Here is a 24230-nt window from a genome sequence, read left to right as displayed (position 1 = left end):
ACCTGCAGCCTCCTGAATTACGCTGGCACACAACACCACCCCATATAGCCCATTTGCCTAATATTGGCCTTTATTTCTTTTCCTTCATCAAACTCAAGTCAATTTGAATCCATTCAACCCTTGATGGCCACGGAAGTAGTCATTTGTGAAGCTCATACTGGTTGTCTCTGTTGTGTTTGTTACATGCGGATACTTGCCCATTGGAGTGCCCGGAAAGGAGTAATGTAGAATCTATGAAGAAGAAAGGGTGGAAATAAACTGTACTAATTTTTCATTCTTCAACAAAATCATCCATTTAAAAAAAAAATTAAAAATAGTAGCAATGTTGTTCCAATGACCACAAAATGCAGAAATGTTGATGGTTCAAAATTCAGTTTTATTGTTTTTTTCATAATTCAAAATGAAAGGTGCTAAGGTAAAGTGCGAAAATAGTGGGCGCCAACCCACACTGCCAAAATTTCACCCTCATCTGTGGGCTCAATTGTCACATAGAAAATAATGTAGAGGAGGTGTCCATTTCAACAATGCAACAATTAAGAGAAAATATATTGTAATATAATATACAAAATATACTACTTTATCTTTAATCAATACAGAATATATTATTGAAAAATAAATGTTTCAAATAGCGTTGCCCTGCAACATACATGAAATCAAATTGGCAGTGCAGTAACAAAGAGTATACTCCCATATAATCACATTTGTTTTGCTACAAGTCACTCAACTAAGTAATTTTGAATTGAAAGTACCACATCTATTCTAATTGAACAAGGGGTAGAGATATCAATTCTGTGCAGTGTCTGTTTTATTTAAACTGATCTCATATACACTCCTTTATTCAATAACACCACAAACATCCCTTTCAAAATCATAGCAAGGGCAGATTCCAATTGAAAGAAAAATAAATCCTCAATGAAATAGAGACACAAATTCATAGCCAAGAATGCTACAATTAAGAGAAAATATTTTGCAATATAATATACAAAATATAATACTTCATCTTTAATCAATACAGAATATATTATTGAACAATAAATGCTTCAAATAGCGTTCCCCTGAAACATATATGAAATCAAATTGGCACTGCAGTAACAAAGATTATATCCCCATATAATCACATTTGTATTGATACAAGTCACTCAACTAAGTAATCTTGAATTGAAAGTACCAAATCTATTCTAATTGACCAAGGGGCTGAGATATCAATACTGTGCAGTGTCTGTTTTATTTACATCGTTCTACATATACACTCCAGTTTTCAATAATACCACAAACATTCCTTTTCAAATTCATAGCAAAGGCAGATTCCAATTGAAAGAAAAACAAATCCTCAATGAAATAGAGACACACATTCATAGCCAACAATTAAAGAAACAATGCAACAATAAGCACCTTTAATCAAGAGATTCAAGGACAATATCACTCTGTAATCTTCTTGTAAAAAAAGAACGGAGTCCTTCATCTGTATTAAGTGTCAGTGGTTTCAGAGTAGATAACATGATCATTTTGGATTCTAATGTCACAAAACGTAGTTCTTGATTCACACCATGTAGATGTCGATTTTGGGTCCAGAATCCTGCAAATTGAAGAGTATTATAATCAATGTTCTGAAATGATTTATAATCTGCAGCAACTGGGTAATTTTCATAATCCCTTCTAATGGATCTAATACGTTCAATAACCCATATTCTCATTTATCGAGTTGTACTTCCAATGTATGGAAGTTTACAGAGGTATTGGAGAACATATATCACATATGTTGATCAACAATTCAAATCATACAAATAAAACTGTTTTTATCATTAGTCTTTTCAGTCATAAATTCAGAGAAGCCAAATCCATCTGTACTGGACCTCCCTTTCCCAATTACCCCCCGGTCCTCCCCTCTACATTGTATTATAAGCCAAAATCACACCCAGTAGAATTACAACATTTGGGGAAAGAACAGCTGTTCTCAAGCCATAAAGATCAGTTCTTAGATGGCAGAAATAAGCTGCTAGCCTGTTTATAACATTCCTCCCTTTCACATATGTGATAATAGGTTCTGAAGGTAAAATATGTTATAACAGGATCAGCTATTAAAATCTTCAAATGCTTCTCTAAATTCTAATATTTTCCTTGAAGTATTGCATTGTAAGTCAGGATGTTTCACTCTCGGGACCTTTTTATACGTTACATCATTTGGTTTTGTCTGTCCCAGGATTATTGAATTGTATTTATCCTTTCCTGAAGTATTGTGCCGCCATATCATCAGCTACCTAAAGCAGGTATGAGGATGGTAACTAAGTTTCTACAACTGAATTGGATGGAATATCCTTTCTAAAAAAGGGACATATTGAGACAGTCGCCAAACACACTAATCTAAAAACCAAGAATTACACTGTTACTCTAGAAAGGAAGTTAGGGGATTTCAACCTCCACAGATTTTTGTTTAGCAGGACTATACATTAAAGAATGCTTTTCTCAATGGTGCTCCAAACTAGAAAAAGATCATCAATAAAGCTGATCCAAATAGGGGCATTTTTATAATATTCTTGCAGGTCAGAGCTCATGACTTTAGTATTCTCAAAATAACCCATCATTATATTGGTGTAGGAGGATGCAGAAGAAGTTCCCATCGTTTGCACTGGAAGTAGGGGTGCAGCAGTGTGATTTGAAGGTAGTCAGCAGATCAAAGAGAAATGACAAACTATTCTGAATTGTTTAGTTTTGCAGCATTTCGTGTGCATTCGGAAAAAATAACATTTGATTAGAGTTCAGAGAATAACTTTCTTCTTTGATCACATGCTTCTATTTACATTTATGTATCTCCAAAGTGAAACTTGAAATTTGTGACTATCTTATCTATGCTGGGAAATGGATAAAAGAAGGATTCTATGTCAATGGTAAACAGACAAACACACACAAAAAGCATATGCTAGCTTGCTTTCTAACGATAACAAGTATTTCAAAAAATTTGACTAACATTAGAAATAACAATTCTCTGAATGTCAAAGTGGGCATGGAGGAGGCTTAGTAATGGAGTCGAAGCCAATACAAATGGCCAGCATCTTGTTTCATACACAGCCCTTCAATGTTTTATCTTTTTTTTGTAAACATCTCATTGCTTCCATTGTAACCCCTACAATCACAGCTCCCATCAAGGGCAGTGCTGGCACATTACTAACATACATGTCAATCATCTACACCCTTATATGGTGATTTTTAATGTTTGCTCTTGGAAATTCCAGGTTTCTTTATCACTTATCTTATATTATACTATGGCATGAACAGGTATAATATTTTATTGGAACCAACATTAATCTGTAGTATTTGCTTCTCCCTTTAATATATTTGGGGGGTTTGTATAGCAATTACAGAAACCCACTGAACTATCACGCCATTACTGGTCAATTATTGATTAGAGGTCCACCCCATGTACTACCATCTTTAGCATAAAGTACACTTTTTTTATCAGTGGAAGCCTGCTTATTTGGATATTTAACCTTCCCCCTCCTTTTTAGGTCAAACGCTAATCACATCTTGGGAACATTCAAGCTTCCCTCAGAATGCATTCCGCCCATTGCTTATAATTGCCGTTGTGATTTGTAACTCACATCTTCTTGCTTTCTATTTGCTAGCTCTATTTGTTTTAGACTGCCCAGATTGAGTTTGTTTCTTCCGTTGCCCAAACACTATTTACTGTATTCTTCCACCAATACTGGATTTCTGTAAGTAGGCCTTTAAATCTTGGCCTTATCTTGCCACATTTGCTTTGCATTCAAAGACAGGGTCAAAGCCAGGCTCTGTCTTCCAGGGAACTTGATGTTTACTTTTCTTTCTCTGACTTCAAAGTGAGAGGATTTACTTGACAATCATAATGACTACTGGGCATGTGCTAAATGAAGGCTGTATGATGTTATTTGTTTTCTAGTACATAACATAATTTAAATGTCTGTAACTGAACTGTGTGGATATATTTCAGAATATATCGGAATTAGAAAGGTTCGAATGAAGTACATGCTTGCTATTCTGAACTGTGACATTTCGACACATTATCGTTTGTGCGCTGTATAATTTTATCAGTAAAATTGTATGGCAGTGAAAATGTAATGGTCATTTCAATAGAAGATGTGTTGCCTGCAATGTTAATGCCTTACCACACCATGCATACTCCACATTACCTCACTCCAATCTACTCTGCACCACTCCACACTATGCCACTCCAAGCCACAGTGCCACTCTACTCTATGCCACTGTACTCTGCACCACTCTAGGTCAATGCACTCTACATCACAGCACTCTAGCCAAGGCACTGCACTCTACCATGCACCACTACACTCTACTCAGCAATACTGCACTCCACACCTCTCTACTCTATTCCACTCTACACCAATGCATTGTAGGCCACTGCACTCTGCACCACTCTGCATTGCTCCACTGTATGCAAATCCACTCTAATCTACACTGCACTCTAATCCACTCAAATCGACTCTATTATACATCACTGTACTCTATGCCACTGCACTCAACACCAGTTTACTCAAAACCAATACATTCTATGTCACTGCACTCTATCACAATCTACTCTGCACCGCTGCACTGTATGCCACTATACTCTACTCTGCGCCACTACACTCTACTCCCCTCTGCACTCTATACAATACTGTACTCTCCGCCCCTGAGCTTTCCGCCACTTTACGCCAATGCACTCTACTGTGCATCACTGAAGTGTGACACTGCACTCAACACTAATGCACTCGACCATGCACCACTCCACTAATACTTTACACCACTGCACTCTATGCCACTCTACTCCACTTTGCACCACCCCACTCTGCACTACTGCACTCTACACCGCTACTCTATGCCACTGCACTCTACTCAGCACCACTCAACTCTACACCAGACCACACCACTACACTCTGCATCACTTCACACCACTCAAATCTATTCTGCGCCTTTGCTGACATTACCTTAATAATTACATGATATTTATACATAAGATTTATGGGCTGATTGTACTCTTATTAATTAATACCAACTGCGGTGTGTGTCTACAGTTTCCAGGGGTCAGGGTGTAGGTACACACATAAATCCCATAATGTCTGTGTCTCTGCCCTATATTCCACTTTCCTCAAGTTTTGGTTACTTTATTTCGGCATTTCCCTCCATCATCTCCCCTATCCAATCTACCACCCAGCCCCATGCAGTGTCGGTTAGATTCACGCTCTGAATTGGCTCCCACCTGCAGCCTCCTGGAATACGCTGGCAGACAACACCCCACCCAATATAGCAAATCAGCCTATTATTGCTCACAAGCTCTGTTCGCTCCTCAATCTCAAGCCAATTTGAAACCATTCAACTTTTGATGGCCCTGAAGTGGTCATTTATGAAGCACACATTTGATGTCTCTGTCGTGTTTGTTACATGCAGATACTTGGTTACTGGAGTGTCCTGAAAGGAGTAATGTAGAATCTTTGTAGAAGAAAGGGTGGAAATAAACTGTACTCATTTTCATTCTCAAAAAATTCAGCCATTTAAAAAATAAAAAAAAGAAGTAGTGGTGTTCTTTGTGAACGGCAAATATCACCACACAACTAGAGCAGGATCAAATAAAATAACAAAAAAAAACTCGGAGGACACTACGTAATGACCACAAAATGCAGAAATGTTGAAGGTACAAAATTCAGTTTTATTGGTTTTCCAAATTTCAAAGTGAAAAATTTCTAAGCTAAAGTGCGGAAATGGTGGGTCAAACCCACTTTGCCAACATTTTATCCACATCTGTGGTCTTTTTCAAATTTAACTAAATTGTCACATGGCAATAAGTAGAGGAGGTGCCCAATTCAACAATGCAACAATGAAGAGAAAATATGTTGCAATAACATATATACAAAACACAATACTTCATCTTTAATCAATACAGAATATAGTATTGAAAAATAAGTGCTTCAAATAGCTTAACCACTTCGGCGCTCATGACGAGCTCAGCTCGTCATGAGTTGTGCCGCTCGCACGCTGATGACGAGCTGAGCTCGTCATGTAACGCAGCTTTTTCAAAAACGCAGCGCGCAGCAGGAAAACCGCTAGCGCGAATGCGATTAATAAAGGAAACTCCCTGCAACATACATGAAATTAGATTGGCACTGCAGAACCACAGATGATTTACATTTCCATATAAACTTATTTATATTGATACAATTCACTCAAGTAAGTAATGTTGAATTGAAGCCTCTGCACTCCACACCACTCTACGCCACTCCACTCTACCCTAAACCACTCCATTCTATGCCAGGTCACTCTACTCTGCACCACTCTATGCCACTGCACTCTACACCTATGTCACTGCATTCTACGCCAATGCTCTCTACCCAACTTTACTCAAGGCCAATGAATCTTATGCCAATTTACACTGTATTTTGTGCAACTTCACTCTATGCCACTGTACTCTATTGTAGACTTTATGATACTCCACTCTGGCACTCTACTTCATTAAATTCTACTCCAGTTTATGACACTCTACTCCACTACATGCCACTCTACACTATGCCATTCTACAACACTACTCCACTCTATATTGCTCTACGTAACTCAGTCTGTGCCAATCCATGCCACTTTACTCCACTCTATCCTGTGCCACACTACTCCACTCCTCCCTTCTATGCCACTCCAATCTATGAATCTCTATGCCACTCCACTCTACTCTATACCACACTCTATTCTATGACACTCTACACCACTTCATGACACTCCACTCTACACTACTCTACGCCACTCCACATTATGACACTGTACTCCACACCACTCTCCTTTACCCTACTAACCTTTAGCCCTGCTGAATAGCAGCCATACTGGTGTACAACATGGCTAATAGATATTGGCAAAGCCAATAGCATTTCCATATGGGATATCAATTGGTGCTGCAAATGCTTGTTTCGCTTTCACTCTGAGAATGTGATACTGAACTGCGACAAACTCTCCCAGAAGAGAAAAATGCGAACTGTGCACATCAGCCTGGTTGGTGAGACACTCTTGGCATATTTAGAATACTGGAAAGCAATGCTCTGTTTCAGGCTTGGCCATCAATTGCCCTCACAGTTCTCTGGCAAGACACATCATCAGTTTTACAGTGTGACTAAAAGCACAGGACCTAGTCACTTACTGCAGTGTCAAACAAACTGTATGTATCACATCAGAACTTTGAAGTGGTAGGAAAATAACAGGGAGTGGCATGAAGCCGAATGGTTAATGGAGCATGTGAGGCTGAGGGAGAGAGACGGATGAAGGCATTTGTTCCATGCAGGCTCCAGTAGAAGGGAAATGAACAAAAAGTTTCTTTCAAATCATGTGTGTTGGTGAGGGTATGTACAACTGTGGGCGGGAGTGCCTATGAGTGTGCCAATGTAGGGGTAGGTGTTCTGGTGCCCGGCCTCAGCATTTGGGTGGCAATTCCTGGAACATTAGGATGACCCATGGCAGTATAATGCCTATGATGTGTGTGTAGCGCCCACCCCAGCCTGGGTACTCGTAAATGAATATGCCACACACAGAGCTTAGTATCTCACATCTTTATTCCTGTGGGTGTAACTGCAAACTCAACATTCTAAACATGAACTCTATTCACCACACCTGTAAACTTGGATTATAGTTCTACTGAACCCATCAGGAATCAAAAGGGTCCCGTCCGTGAACTCACAAGACACTGCATCTCTCAACTCGTTAAATAAAAAATACCATTTCTTTACAGACATATATGCATATACATTACAACTCCCTAATGAGTTGTCATGGAGCTCCTACCAAATGCCCAGATCATGTCCTCTGAGGCTGGGTAGAGCGAGAGAAGCATCCATGACAGGCACTGGTGATGTAAGGACAGATGCAGTCACAGGGCTCTCTACAGTCTCAATCAAACCAGTCTTATCTCTGACATCAGGTACTGGTGAAATATGAGGCAGATGCCTGAAGTGCGAAGAATCTTGCTTAACTGACTTTCCAGGACAGTGAGTAGTCACCATGTGTCCTTTGTAAATGTAAATGTAAATGTAAATGTAAATGTAAATGTACAGGACGTTATATAGCGCAAATCACCAAGCGGTTTCTAAGCGCTTGCTTAGGGAACCCGTCCTGGTATTCCCCTGTGAGATAACCCCGGAAGGGTGTGGTAAATAAATAAATAATACCCTATTTTTGAATGGATGAATGAATAACAGATAGCTCAATAAATAAGAGTCAAGATTCGAGGTAGTGGGAGTTTTGCAGGTTTAATACAGCATAAGGACAGGAACAGGACAACCTGCACGGGAACAGAATGGCAGGGCCCGGCAGCTGCCGGGGACAGAATCTGGAATGGCTAGCTCTAACTTTTTAATAACAGTACACGAGCATATATACATAACGCAAACACATAGCATTACATTGCAATAGGCGTAGCAGTGGGTGGAGCAATAGGTGTGACGCGTAGCAGTCGCGAAAGAGAAGGGTGAAAATGGGTGTAACAGGGCGTATACATAGACATGTGATGCAAACGTAACAGAATATGTCATGAATGGGGCGGAAACCATGGAGGGGGCTACCTGAGGAGCCGGGACCTCTAACCTGGTGGTGCGCGCAAACTGGCAATGACGTATTACTAGGAGAAGCTGGGGGCTATGAACTCTGTGCTAGGAGCAGAGACTGAAGTCTGGAGGGTCGGAGCGACATGTACCTAAACCCTATCTAGTATCTGATGTTTAGGGAACATGTTGATATAAACTAGAAGTCAAGAGGGGAAAGGCTAACAGACTCTAAGACTGGAGCATGCATTATTCTACATGTAGTGCGTGATGAAGAATATTAAATGACCATTAAATACAGTATTTCTCTAACATGGAGCCCTAAAGGCTAGACAATGACGGAAACTATTGATGCGATTCAGTAGCTTTAGGAATGCAGAGAAGGAGGGCTGGACTGATAGCTAGAATCATAACATACTCTTGGCAGGCTCAGAAGCAGAGCAAGGCTGAACCGGGCACTGTGAGGCAGGAAGTAAGTGAAGGGTCGAGGATACAGGTGGGGGCCGTATCGCTCCTCAGCGAGGGCTTCAGGAGACAGGAGCTGAATCTGGTGTCCGGGCCCTTTTGAGGCCTAGAAACGGGAACTTTTAATGCATTAACGTGCACACTGAGAAACGTGGCAACATAACTTTACATAGGCTTAACATTCGTAGTATTCACGAGAACTGGAAACTGGCATACTAGAGGTGGACACAACTGTAATTGCGTCTTTAATCGAACATGGGGAATAACATATGCATATTAATCATGCACACATAACATATGATGGAGCACGCGTAGGGACACAGAACATGGCAAAATTTACTTTTCCACATTCCCTCCTTGTCACTACGTTTCCATCAGGAAACATCAATATTCATGATACCATCTATCATTTCATACAGTATCATTTGCTCATCTCGAATTCTCTTGGAACGGGATTTAGAACGGGACTTGGGACTAGGAGTTAAACTAGGAATACAGGATGTAGCACAAATGCCGCAAATCGCAGGGCCACATTGTATACAGAGGCAGCAGCTGAATATGATCGCTACTGCTATACCTAGAAAGGACAAGACTTTCCATCCCCAGGCGGAAATTATACTCCAGAGCCAACCGGACCATGTCCAGGTGCCTGGATTTTGGTGTATCAGATGGGCAATTTTATGAAGTCTGGTTATAGCTGAATAAACAGACGGCGCGTTATTTGGAATGAAAATGCAGCAACTAGATCCGATGACTCTACAAGCCCCGCCCCTATCGGCCAGTATGACGTCAAGGACGAGACGATTTTGCAAAACTACAAATCTCATAGCAGATTGCTCTTCGGTTAAGTTACCTAGAGCAGAGGCAGTCTCATTTACTACGGCTTCAAGGGTTCTGGTTAACCTACGGATTAGCTTACTATTCTGGACAGGGCCTAAAAAGAAGAAGAAACCTTTATTGAAGTCTGTATACTGTTCTAGAGCAGTTTCAGTATAATCGACAATTGGGGACTCGATCTCCCTTCTATGTCTAATGTGTACTAGATGTGTGTTTCTATGATAATCAGATGGGGCTAAGAAAACTGGTGGCAGTAGGAAGGCAATGTAACAGGTTCCCTCCCAATCGAGGGGCAGACGAACATATGCGGTCTGATCACAAATAAAATATGAATGACGTGAAGCTTTGAAAATAGATTTCCCACTGTCACTATACTTGACAATAGTAGTACAATCGCTATGTCCTACATGTACGGAACCATTATTTCGGACACATAATTCGCCTTTGACTGGTAGTACTGAAATAGCAGGTAAGTCTGGAGTAGTATCAGACTGAACATTCAGGACCATAAAATTCGAAGAATAATTACCTAAATTGTAAACTTCATTTTCTAGATCTAACCCGGTTCTGTGGGGAAGACCTTGCTTGTCTGGAAAGCATGTACTGTTAAGAAAAGACTTATCTGTTGAGGATGACGTTAACGTGGACCATGCTCCACACGAACCATTATGTGAAAAAGGATAAGGAAAGAGTGGCAGAACTCCCTTCGGGGTCTGGAAAGGGGGGAGTCGACCACACACCCAACAATTAGTGGCATTGCTGGTCTGGTGTGAATAATGTAACATGCGGATGAAAGTATTATTTCGCATAGCGAGGCGGTAAGAGAGTTCATGAGGAGGCAGATCACTAAACGTGTGCTCTGCTGTAACATTAGAAGACTTATTTACATGAGAAACTGGAAAACACAGGTAAAATGCATAACTGGTGCAGGAAATCATAATGCTGAGAAACAATATGAAACTTAGAAAAACGATACATCGGATTGAGTTTTGACTAACTCTCTCACTATGGGGGTCTATTTTATACATGTCAGAAACAGTCTAACCGTTTCACCTAGGGGAGGACTTAGACAATCAAACTGGCTGACTTATTTTACTAGACCGTAGTTTCTGTTTATACTCCTGCTGCGGAGTTTTCTCTAACAGGGGGGGTTCAGTATCATTGTTCTTTGCGGGACAGTCCTTAAGAATAGTACTTTGGCATTCCTTCAAATCCTGGGAAATGTTCTTTGAGACGGGTTTCAGTCCATAAAATTTCTTCACGTGCGAAAGGTGCACCCAGCCTTTGCGACCCTCCAACTTCACGGCTGTACGGGTGGTGAGGAGGACCTGTCGGGGCTCCTTCCAGCGAGGCTCCAGCGGACTTGAGCGGTCAAAATTGCGAACTAGAACCATGGATCCGGGAACGATTTCATGCGGTGCCACCTCGGTATTGTCTGGAAATGCGGCGGCAACCTGTGAACGACAAGAGTTGAGGGCAGACATCAAGGAAGCTAGGTAATCTGTCAGCATATTACTGGAAACATCGGTAATACTTCGGGGTCTAGGAGTACCCCACATGTTAGGGGGGCGGCCGAATACGACCTCGTACGGGGACAGACCTGATCTGGAGTGTGCGACCATGCGCATATAGAACAGAGCAACTGGCAGAGCTACTAGCCAGTCCACACCTTTCTCTTTACAAACTTTGGCGATGCGAATTTTCAGGGTCTGATTATGTCTCTCTACGAGACCAGCTGCTTCAGGATGGCGTACACAATGGAACTTCCACTGGTACCCTAACAAAAGGGAAACGTGCTTCATTAACTCTGAGGAGAATGGCTGGCCGTTATCAGAATATACGACCCTAGGGAGTCCATAACGAGGGAAGAATTCACGAACCAGCTGCTTGGCAGTGGTCGCGGCTGTGTAATCTGGGACTGGATATGCCTCTGTCCACCTGGACAAAGCGCATACAACTACAAGAACATACTTGAAACCTCGACATTGCTCCATCTGAATATAATCCATCTGGAGGACTTCAAAAGGGTGGTCAGGGGGCTGGAATCCACCTTGTTCCACCGGGACACTTTTACCTGGATTAAACTGACAACATATCATACAGGTACGGACTTTCTGCTTGGCTGCAGCTCGTAAATGCTTGTTGAACCAAATGTTCTGGATACTGTCTAACATGGCTTTTTCTCCTAAATGTGCTGGACTATGTGCGGTGTTAATAATGACTTGAACCATAGAGTCGGGGAGAAACCATGTGGTTCTACCCTTCGTCACCCATCCTTGATCTGTCTGGACCCCTCCTTGTTCGGACCACTTCTTGATTTCATCGGGAGTAGCATGTAACTGGACATCTATGACATCTTGAGTAGGGTCCTTAACTGTCATACATGTAGTCGGATCTGGAGTGTGTGTCGTGTTAACTGGAATGTCTGGAGTCTGGGCTGTAAGCTTGGCTGTGCGATCTGCTAGATCGTTACCCTGGGAAATAATGTCAGTGACTTTCGTGTGTGCCTTGCACTTCATGATGGCAATGGATGTCGGTAAATGTATTGCATCTAACAGAGCTTGAATAAGGAGACCATGCTGAATCTTGGTTCCATGAGAAGTCATGAAACCTCTCTCCTGCCAGAGCACTCCAAAGTCGTGTACGACTCCAAATGCGTAGCGTGAATCTGTGTAAACATTAACTTTCAGGTTCTTGGCATGTATGCAGGCTTGTGTCAGAGCAACTAGCTCTGCTGCTTGAGCAGACAGGGTGTCAATACGGTGTGTCTCAATAACTTCAGTGTCAGTAGTCACTGCATACGCGGCAACTAGTTCTCCTGTACTAGTTCTCATGCATGAACCATCCACATAAAGTGTCAGGTCAGGATCTGGTAATGGAATATCTGTCAGATCTTGTCTTGGCTTTGTCGTAATGTTAACTACTTCCACACAGTCATGTGTGGCAGAATTTGAATTAGCTGATGGTAACAGTGTAGCAGGGTTCAGGATGTTGCAGCGTCTGATTTCTATGTGTGGCTGGAACAGTGTCAATTCATAACCTGTTAAACGTGCAATTGTCAAGTGCTGAGTTTGTGTTCGATTTAGAAGAACTTCCACGGAGTGTGGAACTTGTACTGTCAGGGAGTGTCCTAATACTATGGAATCACTTTGTCTGTTAGTTAGTGCTGTGGCTGCAACTGACTTGAGGCACGCAGGCAAAGCCTGGGCTACAGGATCTAATGTGCTCGAAAAATAAGCACAGGGCTTGTATTGTCCTGCTTGATCTTGTGTGAGAACAGATAATGCTGTACCTTCACGTTCTGTGACGAAAAGTGTAAAAGGCTTACTGTAGTTCGGTGTAGCTAGAACTGGAGCTTGACATAAAGCTTTCTTTAACTCGTTGAAACTAAGTGTATGTTCAGATGTCCAAGGGAGAACAGTCGGTGCGGCTGCCTCCTGTGACGTTAACTGTATCAGTGGCTTGGCTAGAAATGCATACTGAGGAATCCATGTCTACAATAAGAAGTAAGGCCGATAAAAGCACGTACCTCCTTCTGGGTCTTGGGCTGAGGAAGACTCGCTATTAACTGGATACGGTCTGGTGTCAACTGCCTACCCCTCTTGGACAGTAAGTGTCCTAAGTAGACCACTTGCTGGACACAGAATTGAAGCTTCGAAGGGGACACCTTGTGCCCCATCTCGGCTAAGAAATACAGAACGTCAGTGACGCTCGCTCGCAGTCACGTTCAGAACGGGCTGTAATCAGTAGATCATCGACATACTGGAGCAGGGCAGTGTCAGTTGGCATGTGCACATTATCAAGTTGTCTCTTAAGTGCTTGACTGTAAATACTAGGACTTTCTGTGAAACCTTGAGGAGCGCGTGTGAACTGGTAGCTCCTTCCATTTAAACAGAATCCGAAAAGAAACTGGCTGTCTGGATGAATTGGAACACTAAAAAATGCGTTCTTGAGGTCGATTACAGTAAAGAACGTGGCTTCGGAATCAATGGCTGTCAATAGGGAAGAGATATCTGGAACAACTGGGTACTGAGCAATAATACATTTGTTAAGTTCTCGTAGGTCAATCACTAATCGATATACTGGGGGTGCATTTGGATCAGTACGTTTCATGACTGGAATGATCGGAGAATTGCATACATTGGAGTCAGTTTCTACAACTACTCCTTGAGCGATGAGCTCGTCAATAATTTTGGATAAGGCTGCTACAGCCTCAGGTGGCAATCTGTACTGTCTGATTCGTGGTAACACTACACCTGACTTGAGAGTCACACGATGGGGTGTGATTTGCATGTACCCTACATCAGTTGGACCTTGCGCCCATAAATGCTGCGGAACATTAGACAATCTTGGATCAAAATCACGTAATACATAGTGACCCTTAAAGTCACGTAGGAACAGACGTATTCCCTCTGGGGAACAGCATATAACTGCACCTAACTCTTTCAGTGTTTTAATGCCTAATAGATTTTCTGGACATGACTTCGTAAGTAACAGATCAGTAGTGCGGGACAATGGACCTACTTCTAGAGTAACTGGTTTTGATATTAACTATGGGTTTTCCTGAAAATCCAAGGGAAACATTTCTTGAGCCTGAGAGCGGAGCCCCTGGAACTTCGGCGTGACTAATTGTGGTCCTACTTGCCCCTGTATCAATCAAAAACTTTCTGTCTTTCCCTAATACTTGACTGTGAACATAGGGACCTTCTTGATCTACAGGTATCTCGATGAGAGGCAAGCCTACCTCCCTCTCCAGGCTGTTTCATGAATATGGCTGATACTCTGGATACTCAGACTGTGCATACTGGTACATCTGCTGTGTAACATGCTGTGTTGCAGCAATAGGCTGCGGTACTGTAACTGTCTGTTGTGCATTCTGTGGCTGAGGAGTCTGTGGAACTTGTTCCTGTCTAGGCGGACGTGGTCTTTCTTTTGTTTTACCGGTAGCTATGTTGTGTTTCAGAACTGCACACTCGTTTATAAAATGACCTGGCTGTTTACAATAATTGCAATTCCCTTTAACGGGAGCCGCAGGATGACTGGCTTGATTCGGACCCCTCTTCTGGCTGTCTTGAGGAACAGATTGTGCAACTAATACTTTCATTTTCGTGTCTTTCATACGCTTTTTCTCATGTTCTTGCTCTTCTCTGATTCTATTCTGGTGATATTGGAGCATCTGGAGCATCTGGGACGGAGTATTAGCTTGCCAGGTACTTTCGACTTTCAAAACTCGATTTTTAACTTGTGGACTTGAATTCTCGACTAATTTAGTAACAAAAAGATGAGGGTATGACTCACTACTGGTCTTGAGGCCACTGTTGATGCTAAAACATTTCTCAAATCTAGAATAAAAATCACTGATATCTTCGTCTTGTTTCTGTTTACAGGCTGAGATTGCATCCCAGTCTTCCTTTTTCGTTGTTAACAATCTGGGTAAAACTTGAATCAATAATTCTGGTAATTCTTTACATTTATCTCCGAGACCGGTACCTGGTACTCGTATCTTGTCTTCAGCTTCTAGAACTGCCCAATCGATCTTTTTCTCTCCCACCTCCCATTCTTTTTCCTTGAGCTTTTCATATGTGCCCGCAGGCAACAGAACTTTTAACATTTTAATTATATCTGGATAAGTGTATTCTCCCATACGGAGCATGTCTTTTAATTCTCGGTGGAACCCTGCTGGATCTTTATCATGACAGGGAATTAATTTTTTCATCTCTAACAATTCCATCTTTGTGATCGGAGTGTAAACAAACACTCGTTGCATTTCGCCACCCGTTCCTCTAACTGGGTGGACTTCTCGTAACGGGTTCTGTCTGTCTATGTAAAAGGGTTTACTTTCTGGGGGTGAGACATGAACAAAATGCGGGTTCAGAAACGTTCTATATTTGTGGCGCTGTTCTAGAATGACACTAATTAAATCGGTACCTAGACCTTTCCATCTATACTGAAGTAACTCGTTCAGGATATCATGTAACGGACCTGGATCAGAGTGCTGACCCTCATACAGAGTAATGAGGTGCTGGATCATATACATACCCACCAGTCGTTGCTCGGCTGGGGGCAGTTTCAGAAACATCTGTGCCACTATTTCGTCTGGAAAAGTGGTAGAATCAGTAATCCATCGGACTGCTGATCGGACTAGTTCTTGTTCATGCATGGTACTTAATTCACTATAACCGATTCGTGATTTCAGAATGTGATCGGTAGCTTGAAACACTTGTTCTAGAGAACCTTGTTCTGGTGCTGGAGGATGGAAAGTAGACTTGTGTTCTAGGCGTAAATGGCGATCTGGGAATCTAGATTTTCCTACATACGCTATTCTGGCGGGATTCTCGTCGTCTACCTCTTCAGTATCAGAGTTACTTTCTTTCTCGCTTACTTGTGCTGCTTTACGCTGTTCGTGTAACTTTATTATTTCTTTACGGATTCTCTTGTACATACTCTCCATAGCACTGATGGTCTTGTGCTTACCCTCGGCTATATTATCACTCCATTTTGTCAGGGTTCTCATTTCGGCTTGATCTTTAGACGGGTAATCTTGTTCTCTGATTAGACAATTGATCAGAAACTTCAATAACATAAGCTGGATCTCAGCTTTCCTTTGAGACATGGCTTCGCCAATGCTTTCTGGATCATCCCCTGTACGGATGAAACGATATATTCTGTCTAGATCTTCTTTCATATTCGGTAGGGTGACTAGATACTCGGCCACCTTTCTTATGCGTAGTGAATATAAAACCATATTATCCTCGCCTGGGACTGGATCATAGCCGCATTCGCTAAGGGCTCGCCTGATTTCTGCAACAGACTTATACTTGGGCGTACGTTGTGACGCTTGAGCATGTAATTCGGCTGACGTTAAACGCTTGTGTGGCGGCGGGGTTTGAGGAGGCCCTCCTCCTGCGGCCCCTAAACTAGAATCGTCGACTGATACTCTTCGTACTAGTGTGGCGGGAAATTGAAATGCGGGCTGAACCGGCATGGCGGGCTGACCCGGGGGGGCCGTAGCAGGTACTGCAAGGGGTGCCCCGGTGTCTGGAGGAACGGGAAGTGCCTGATTTACAGGGACTGGCGGAGCGCGAACAGGATTTGCATATTCTGGGACCGTGTCGTCCAAATAGGACGAAATAAAAATATCAGCTGCGGTCGGTTTGTGACGTAGCTTGGTCGGGACTAATGGTGGCGGGAAATTGCTGGATGCCTCCGGGGTCGCTTTTGGCAAGCCCTCGGCAAGAAGAGGATACATACCCTTAATAAGGGCATTCCTCTGTCTGTCTTTCTGTTCGGTTTTAACTTGTTCACCTATCTCGATTAATTCTTTTTCTTGGGCTCGCTCTTGGGATTCTCTACTTAATTCTGACTTTCTGATTTCTTTTTCGGTTCTTTTATGAGCTTCTTTGCGCCATAACTCGATTGCATCTTTCTGTGACTGTCTGGCTTTCTTTTTCCATAATGCCTCTTCTACTCTCATGATGCACTCGGCATCCCACGTACCTGATACGGGCCATCTATACTTTTCTTCCAACTCCTTGGTATACTCTACCCATAAATCTAGATATAATATGGCACTTATGCCATGCTTCTGATACATAAAGTGACCTGGACTGTCCCTGGGCGGGACGGGAACTGCTGCTTCCAGCAGACCCTGTCTAGTTTTTAACTGACGTAGCTTGGAAAACAAGGGCATAGCTGAACTGTGATCCAGACACAATACAATAAACAATGAACACGATACTTATTCCCCATTCATACCACGACATTAAAATACATGAAGAACATTTAAAATAACAGTTCAAACAGAATACTACCTGGAATACTGAGAACAGAACACATGAATTTTCTCGAGAACAGAACTGACTAGAACAGAAACTAGATGCACTGCTGAAACAGTACGAAACTTACCGGTCTCATAAAGAGACACGTCAGGACCCGCATCCACCAAAGTGGACACTTCGTTTGTGAGTCTGTGTACCACCAACCCACAGACCAGAGACAATTAGATTGCCCCTGTCTAGATACCACCCCAGTAACGGTACTCACCGGGCAGCAAGAACGGAAGGCCTCGGACTGGACTGGACTGCTACGACGACGGACGACGAACTTCGGACTTCAGTTACGGGTGGACCTCCGGATACCTCGGACCTTGGGCTCTCGGCTTGGGCTCTGGTCGGGACTCGCCGCGTTCCTCCACCGTCTCGTCTGGATGCTGGACCGCCTCCTCCGTCTCCTCCGTGGGCCTGAGGGATACTTGAAGCAGAAATATCTGCCGGTGCGCAGAGGAGTTCCGTCACGACTACAGAGGGTCAGGGGGTCGGCGTGGCTTCACCGACGCGTGGGGAAAGGGCAAGTCCCTATTTGGGCGCCATTATGTGGTAAATAAATAAATAATACCCTATTTTTGAATGGATGAATGAATAACAGATAGCTCAATAAATAAGAGTCAAGATTCGAGGTAGTGGGAGTTTTGCAGGTTTAATACAGCATAAGGACAGGAACAGGACAACCTGCACGGGAACAGAATGGCAGGGCCCGGCAGCTGCCGGGGACAGAATCTGGAATGGCTAGCTCTAACTTTTTAATAACAGTACACGAGCATATATACATAACGCAAACACATAGCATTACATTGCAATAGGCGTAGCAGTGGGTGGAGCAATAGGTGTGACGCGTAGCAGTCGCGAAAGATAAGGGTGAAAATGGGTGTAACAGGGCGTATACATAGACATGTGATGCAAACGTAACAGAATATGTCATGAATGGGGCGGAAACCATGGAGGGGGCTACCTGAGGAGCCGGGACCTCTAACCTGGTGGTGCGCGCAAACTGGCAATGACGTATTACTAGGAGAAGCTGGGGGCTATGAACTCTGTGCTAGGAGCAGAGACTGAAGTCTGGAGGGTCGGAGCGACATGTACCTAAACCCTATCTAGTATCTGATGTTTAGGGAACATGTTGATATAAACTAGAAGTCAAGAGGGGAAAGGCTAACAGACTCTAAGACTGGAGCATGCATTATTCTACATGTAGTGCGTGATGAAGAATATTAAATGACCATTAAATACAGTATTTCTCTAACATGGAGCCCTAAAGGCTAGACAATGACGGAAACTATTGATGCGATTCAGTAGCTTTAGGAATGCAGAGAAGGAGGGCTGGGCTGATAGCTAGAATCATAACATACTCTTGGCAGGCTCAGAAGCAGAGCAAGGCTGAACCGGGCACTGTGAGGCAGGAAGTAAGTGAAGGGTCGAGGATACAGGTGGGGGCCGTATCGCTCCTCAGCGAGGGCTTCAGGAGACAGGAGCTGAATCTGGTGTCCGGGCCCTTTTGAGGCCTAGAAACGGGAACTTTTAATGCATTAACGTGCACACTGAGAAACGTGGCAACATAACTTTACATAGGCTTAACATTCGTAGTATTCACGAGAACTGGAAACTGGCATACTAGAGGTGGACACAACTGTAATTGCGTCTTTAATCGAACATGGGGAATAACATATGCATATTAATCATGCACACATAACATATGATGGAGCACGCGTAGGGACACAGGACATGGCAAAATTTACTTTTCCACAAGGGTATCCGCAAGGTGAAAGCCAGGCATCCCGCCGCGAGGGGCCGTTGTGGAGATTAAGCAAGCTATTGCCCAGAGTCGCAGAGTGTGAACCCGTGAGTCGAGTAGGCACCGGAGCTAGAATTGTCGAGTCCATGGACATTTTAGGACTCAAGACCCCGCCGAGCCGGGAATTGAACCCTGGTCCCGGGCTGACCTCTGCTTCCAGGTCTGCCTCCTCTAACCAGTGAGCCACACTTCTCCTTTACTAGTCGCAACTTTGAAAGGTTCAGCATGAAAGGGTGCATCAGATTTGATTTTTGTCTGTTGTTGCACCAATACTCGATCACCTTCATTGAAAGTAATGTTTTTTGGCACATTAACATTTGTCAGCATATACTTTCGTCCTTTGCTTATAGCACAAGTTTGCTAGACAAAGTTCACCATCGCTTGTAGATCTTCTGTTGGTTCATTGATTTTGATTTGATTTTGATATTTATATAGCGCAGCAGCCACCCAAGGGCATTAAGGCGCAAGAGAGAGACAGCACATACCACGGAGTCCAAAAGCAAAATTAAAGCACTTCGGCTCACTGTTTGCCTGAGAACAGCCAGGTCTTCAGGGCTTTTCTGAAAGGGAGCAGAAGAGGGATCAATCTGAGCGACAGGGGTAGGGAATTCCATAGCTTACATGCTGCCACTGAAAAAGCCTTATCGCCCCACTTCCTCTTCCTGGATCTTGGTACCAGACGTTGCGGTAACTTTGTCATCATGGCTCTCCCAAACATCAAGTGGCAGGCGTTTAACCTGTCGTTGAATAAGGAGTCAACCAATAAGCTCAAAGAGCAGCATGGAGAACGGACTTCGGATCAAGCTTCTACATTGTGGCATGCTGGATGGTCTTTTTAAGTGTGCTCATAAAGTGTTTGACAATGCCATTTGCTTCTGGCCAAAGAGGTATGCTTATCTGATGTTTCACATTGAGATGATTAAGAATGTCTCGGAATTCTTGACTGTTAAACTTTCGAATTGAAGGAGCACCCCATATTGCAAAGGTGCCATCTAACCTCTTGATGACTCTTTCTTGAATGGTCGATGTGAGATCTTCTCCCAATGGAAAATGGGAGTATTCATCAGGTAATGACCATTGTTAAGAGGACCAAAGAAATCAATAACAAATCTCTCCCATACATGTTTTGGCAAATCAGACATATTCACGGCATGTTGAGTGGTTTTAGGAGATAAGCAATTGCACAAATGACAGGCCTTCAAATCTCGTTCAACCCTCAAGTTGAGATAAGGAGATAAGGAATCCTAACTCGATCTCAGAGAGCTCATTTTGTGGCAACAATTCCACAATATCCTTCATGGGCCACTTCATAAGTAACGGATAGTTCATCTTTCACATTTTTGAACTTTTGATATTCCCCGTCATGTGTGAGAGGTTGAATGTGCTGTTTCCAAGATTGATGTGCAATGTCTTTTAGCATCAACATGTCGTTATCTTTGCTCATTGCAGCAATGGTTTGTTCTAATGAAATAGTTGCAGGTGTATTGAATTTTACAATGAAGTTGATGTAACTTTGAAAGGATTACCAGGGCACTGTACCGGCACTTGCGAAAAGTAGTTAGCGGCGTTTTGATCTTTCCCTGGTCAGTGCAGGATAATGTAGTCATATTACTGTAGTCCAAACCCAACATTCAATTCCAGGAGGCAGCTTGGCTTACAGGTTGCGAAAGATGGTAAGCAATGCTTGATGATCCATTACAAGAGTGAAAGGTTTTCCATATAGGAATACATGGAAAAGCTCGCAAGCCCACACCACTTTATCTGGTTGTGAATAGGCACATTCAGTTTGTGGCAAACATCTACTTGCATATGCCACAATATGCCTTAGAATTAATGGGGTCAAACCCAGCGAAAGTCAAAGGACCTGGGTATTAAATAGTATAGAATAACAAAGTGGTCCTAGACATAACTTAATCAAAATCAATAAATTAGTCACACTTTTTTGTTTTTTTAGGATTCAATCCTGCAGAGAAAGAGGAGACAAAAAACAACAGCCAGATGCGTGTACATTTCTTACAGTACCCAAAATGATTTTAAAATACAAATTAGTCTTAGGCAAATCAATTTAGCAATTTATTTACATTATATAAAAATAGAAACAAATGAAGGCTGGGGGATACTGCCAGGCGCAGTAGGAAGGAGCAAGTTCTGCTAGTCAAGACGGTATGTCCTTGTACGGGTTCAGTCTAACTGTTAGACGGAACCCGTACAAGGACATACCGCCTTGACTAGCAGAACCTTCTCCTGATTGAATCGAAGGGAGGTATGTTGAGTTTCTCCCCCCCATTCTCTCATTCCGTTCCACTGAGCGGAGTTTATCTGGAATTGATTTTTCCGTGTGGGACTTCTTAAATAAGTCCACATATGAACCATGAGACAATATTTGGAATACTGTGGCACACCACTGACGGGCTGCCCAAACTCATTGCTAGGGGCGCATTTTTCCCTGCAACCTAGGTCCCCCCCCCTTCCTATCCCGTCCTGAAGAAGACCCATAGCTGAGGTGTTCATCCTCCCTCAACTGCGCCAGGGTCGAAACATCGACGATCTCACCCATTCCGGGCCCTGCACTTTCGTCCACCCCCCCTTTTGTCTGCGCGGAAGCAGTGACACTGTGACAGACACCTGTAATACTTTATGATAAAAAACTGTTTGGGTCAGGCCTCTTATCTTATTCCGCTAGGAGAATTGGACCTTAGCTGAATATAAATCATTGGATTTTCCTCTTGAATCTTTCCTGAATTTCTTTCTCTCTTCACGTGAGCACTTACCTTTGCACTCTCTCCCTAATGCACCTGGCAGTATCCCCCAGCTTTTATTTGTTTCTATTATAAACAGGCACTTGATGCAGGACCATGAAGTACATGAATGGGTGCTTTTACGATTGTGTTTCATGGTTACTACAATTTAACCTTGACTCTTTAATGGTGTTGATTCAGCCGAGGTATACACATTAGTCTTTGACAGTGTGAGACAGGGCAACGGAGACAATTCATTGTACTTCTCCTCATGCCTAGTGTTTATCGAACCACCACTGTCAATAATAAAAGGTATGAAGCTACCATATAACTTTAGTGCAAGTTTCAGACAATGTTTGAATGACTTTTGTGATTTTACTCATCAACTTTTTTTTTTACTCATAGCTTTCACTGCATGGGGGTAGTTCAACATGCGCACGCTTTTCTGAGGAAAACATCAACATCACTGTTGCTTGACAATGTAACTGAAGAACTCTTGGACGAAAATATACATGTCGATCGACTTTGTTTAAAGTTAATTTGCCTCAGAAGATGTTGCCACTTGGCCTAGTGGGCGTGTGTAGAACATCACTTCTGGACACTCTGAATTTGAATTTGAATTTAAAAACATTTATATAGCGCACTTTTACCATGCGGTTTCTTGGCGCTGTTGGATTGTGAGGAAGCAGGCAGGAGCAGAGGGGGATTAAGCATTGTAGGCTCGGGAAAAGAGGAGGGTTTTGAGGCCCTTCCTGAACTCGATATAGGAGGATGACATACGGAGTTCCAAGGGAAGGGAGTTCCAAAACGCAGGAGCAAGCACTGCGAATTTCGTGCCACCAGTCTTTTTCTTACTGAAGCGGGGAATGGTTAACAGAGCCAGATGAGTGGACCTAAGCTCTCGTCCAGGTATGTAAGGCGTGATGGCAGAACAAATAAATTCCGGGGCGGTGCCCATTTTAGCCTGGAAAGTGGTGCAACCCAGCTTGAACAGGGCACGCTCTTTCACCGGCAGCCAGTGCAAGGCCTGCAATAGGGGGGTGACTCGATGATATTTGGGCAGGCCGTGAATCAGGCGGGCAGCCTGGTTCTGCACCAGCTGTAGACGGCGAATGGCGTAAGCTGGAGCGCCGTTATAGATGATGTTCCCATAATCGAGGCGCGAGAGCACCATAGCCATCACTATGATTTTTAGGGCCGGCAAAGAAAAAAAACGAGAGATCTTCCTGATGATTCGGAGGGAAAAAAAACAGGAGGAAACAACCGCGTTAACCTGAGGATGAACAGAAAGTGAGGGATCCAGGAAGATGCCGAGGGTCTTGACCTTGGGGACTGGGAGCGGGGGGACACCAAGTGAGGGGGGCCAGTGAGACGGGGACCAGGGACTGCAACCACCTCTGGTCAAGACTAACTCCGTCTTGTCCGGGTTGAGTTTGAGGTGGTTGCAGTTCATCCAGTCTTGGATAAGCAGCATGACCGATTGGACATTTGAGGCAGAGGAGGAAGAGTGGGAAAGGGTAAAAATTAGCTGGAGGTCATCGGCGTAATTGAACACCGTGACCTCGAGCTGCTGTAACATAAAAATGAGGGGGTAGATGTATAAATTAAACAGAAGAGGGGAGAGGGAGGATCCTTGGGGGACTCCACATACCACCTTACGAGAGGCAGCGGTGAAACCAGCAAGGTGGACAGCCTGAGCCCTATCACTCAGGAAGGACTTAAGCCACGCGAGGGCCAGGCCCTCTATGCCCAACGCCTTGACACGGGTGATGAGGATGGAATGGTCCACCGTGTCAAAAGCGGCGGATAGATCTAAAAGAATGAGGGCCTGGGGGAGGTTGGTATCAATGCCCTCGCGTAGGCTGTCCATCACTGAGACCACTACCTTCTCCGTAGAGTGGAGGGGGCGAAAGCCCGCCTGCCGGGGGGAGAGGCAGTGGTTAGTTTCCACGTAGGTGCTCAGGATGCTGGTTACATAGGTCTCAAGAACCTTGGCCAGGTAAGGTAGAAGGGAGATGGGACGGTA

The 24230-nt window shown here is 43.4% G+C and overlaps 1 protein-coding gene across 1 annotated transcript in view; it reads right to left on the bottom strand.

Annotated features, from left to right (window-relative positions):
• Positions 1 to 355: 355 nt before the first annotated feature.
• Positions 356 to 24230, bottom strand: part of LOC144756167 (E3 ubiquitin-protein ligase TRIM39-like) — a 408111-nt gene continuing 384236 nt past the window's right edge. The window contains exon 8 of the mRNA XM_078645747.1: positions 356 to 1576. The gene's annotated coding sequence lies outside the window, so the exon portion shown is untranslated. The remainder of the gene's footprint in view (positions 1577 to 24230) is intronic.

Source organism: Lissotriton helveticus, chromosome 5_1, assembly GCF_964261635.1.
Source record: "Lissotriton helveticus chromosome 5_1, aLisHel1.1, whole genome shotgun sequence".
NCBI lineage: Eukaryota > Metazoa > Chordata > Amphibia > Caudata > Salamandridae > Lissotriton > Lissotriton helveticus.
This window is presented reverse-complemented; position numbering and strand designations above follow the sequence as displayed.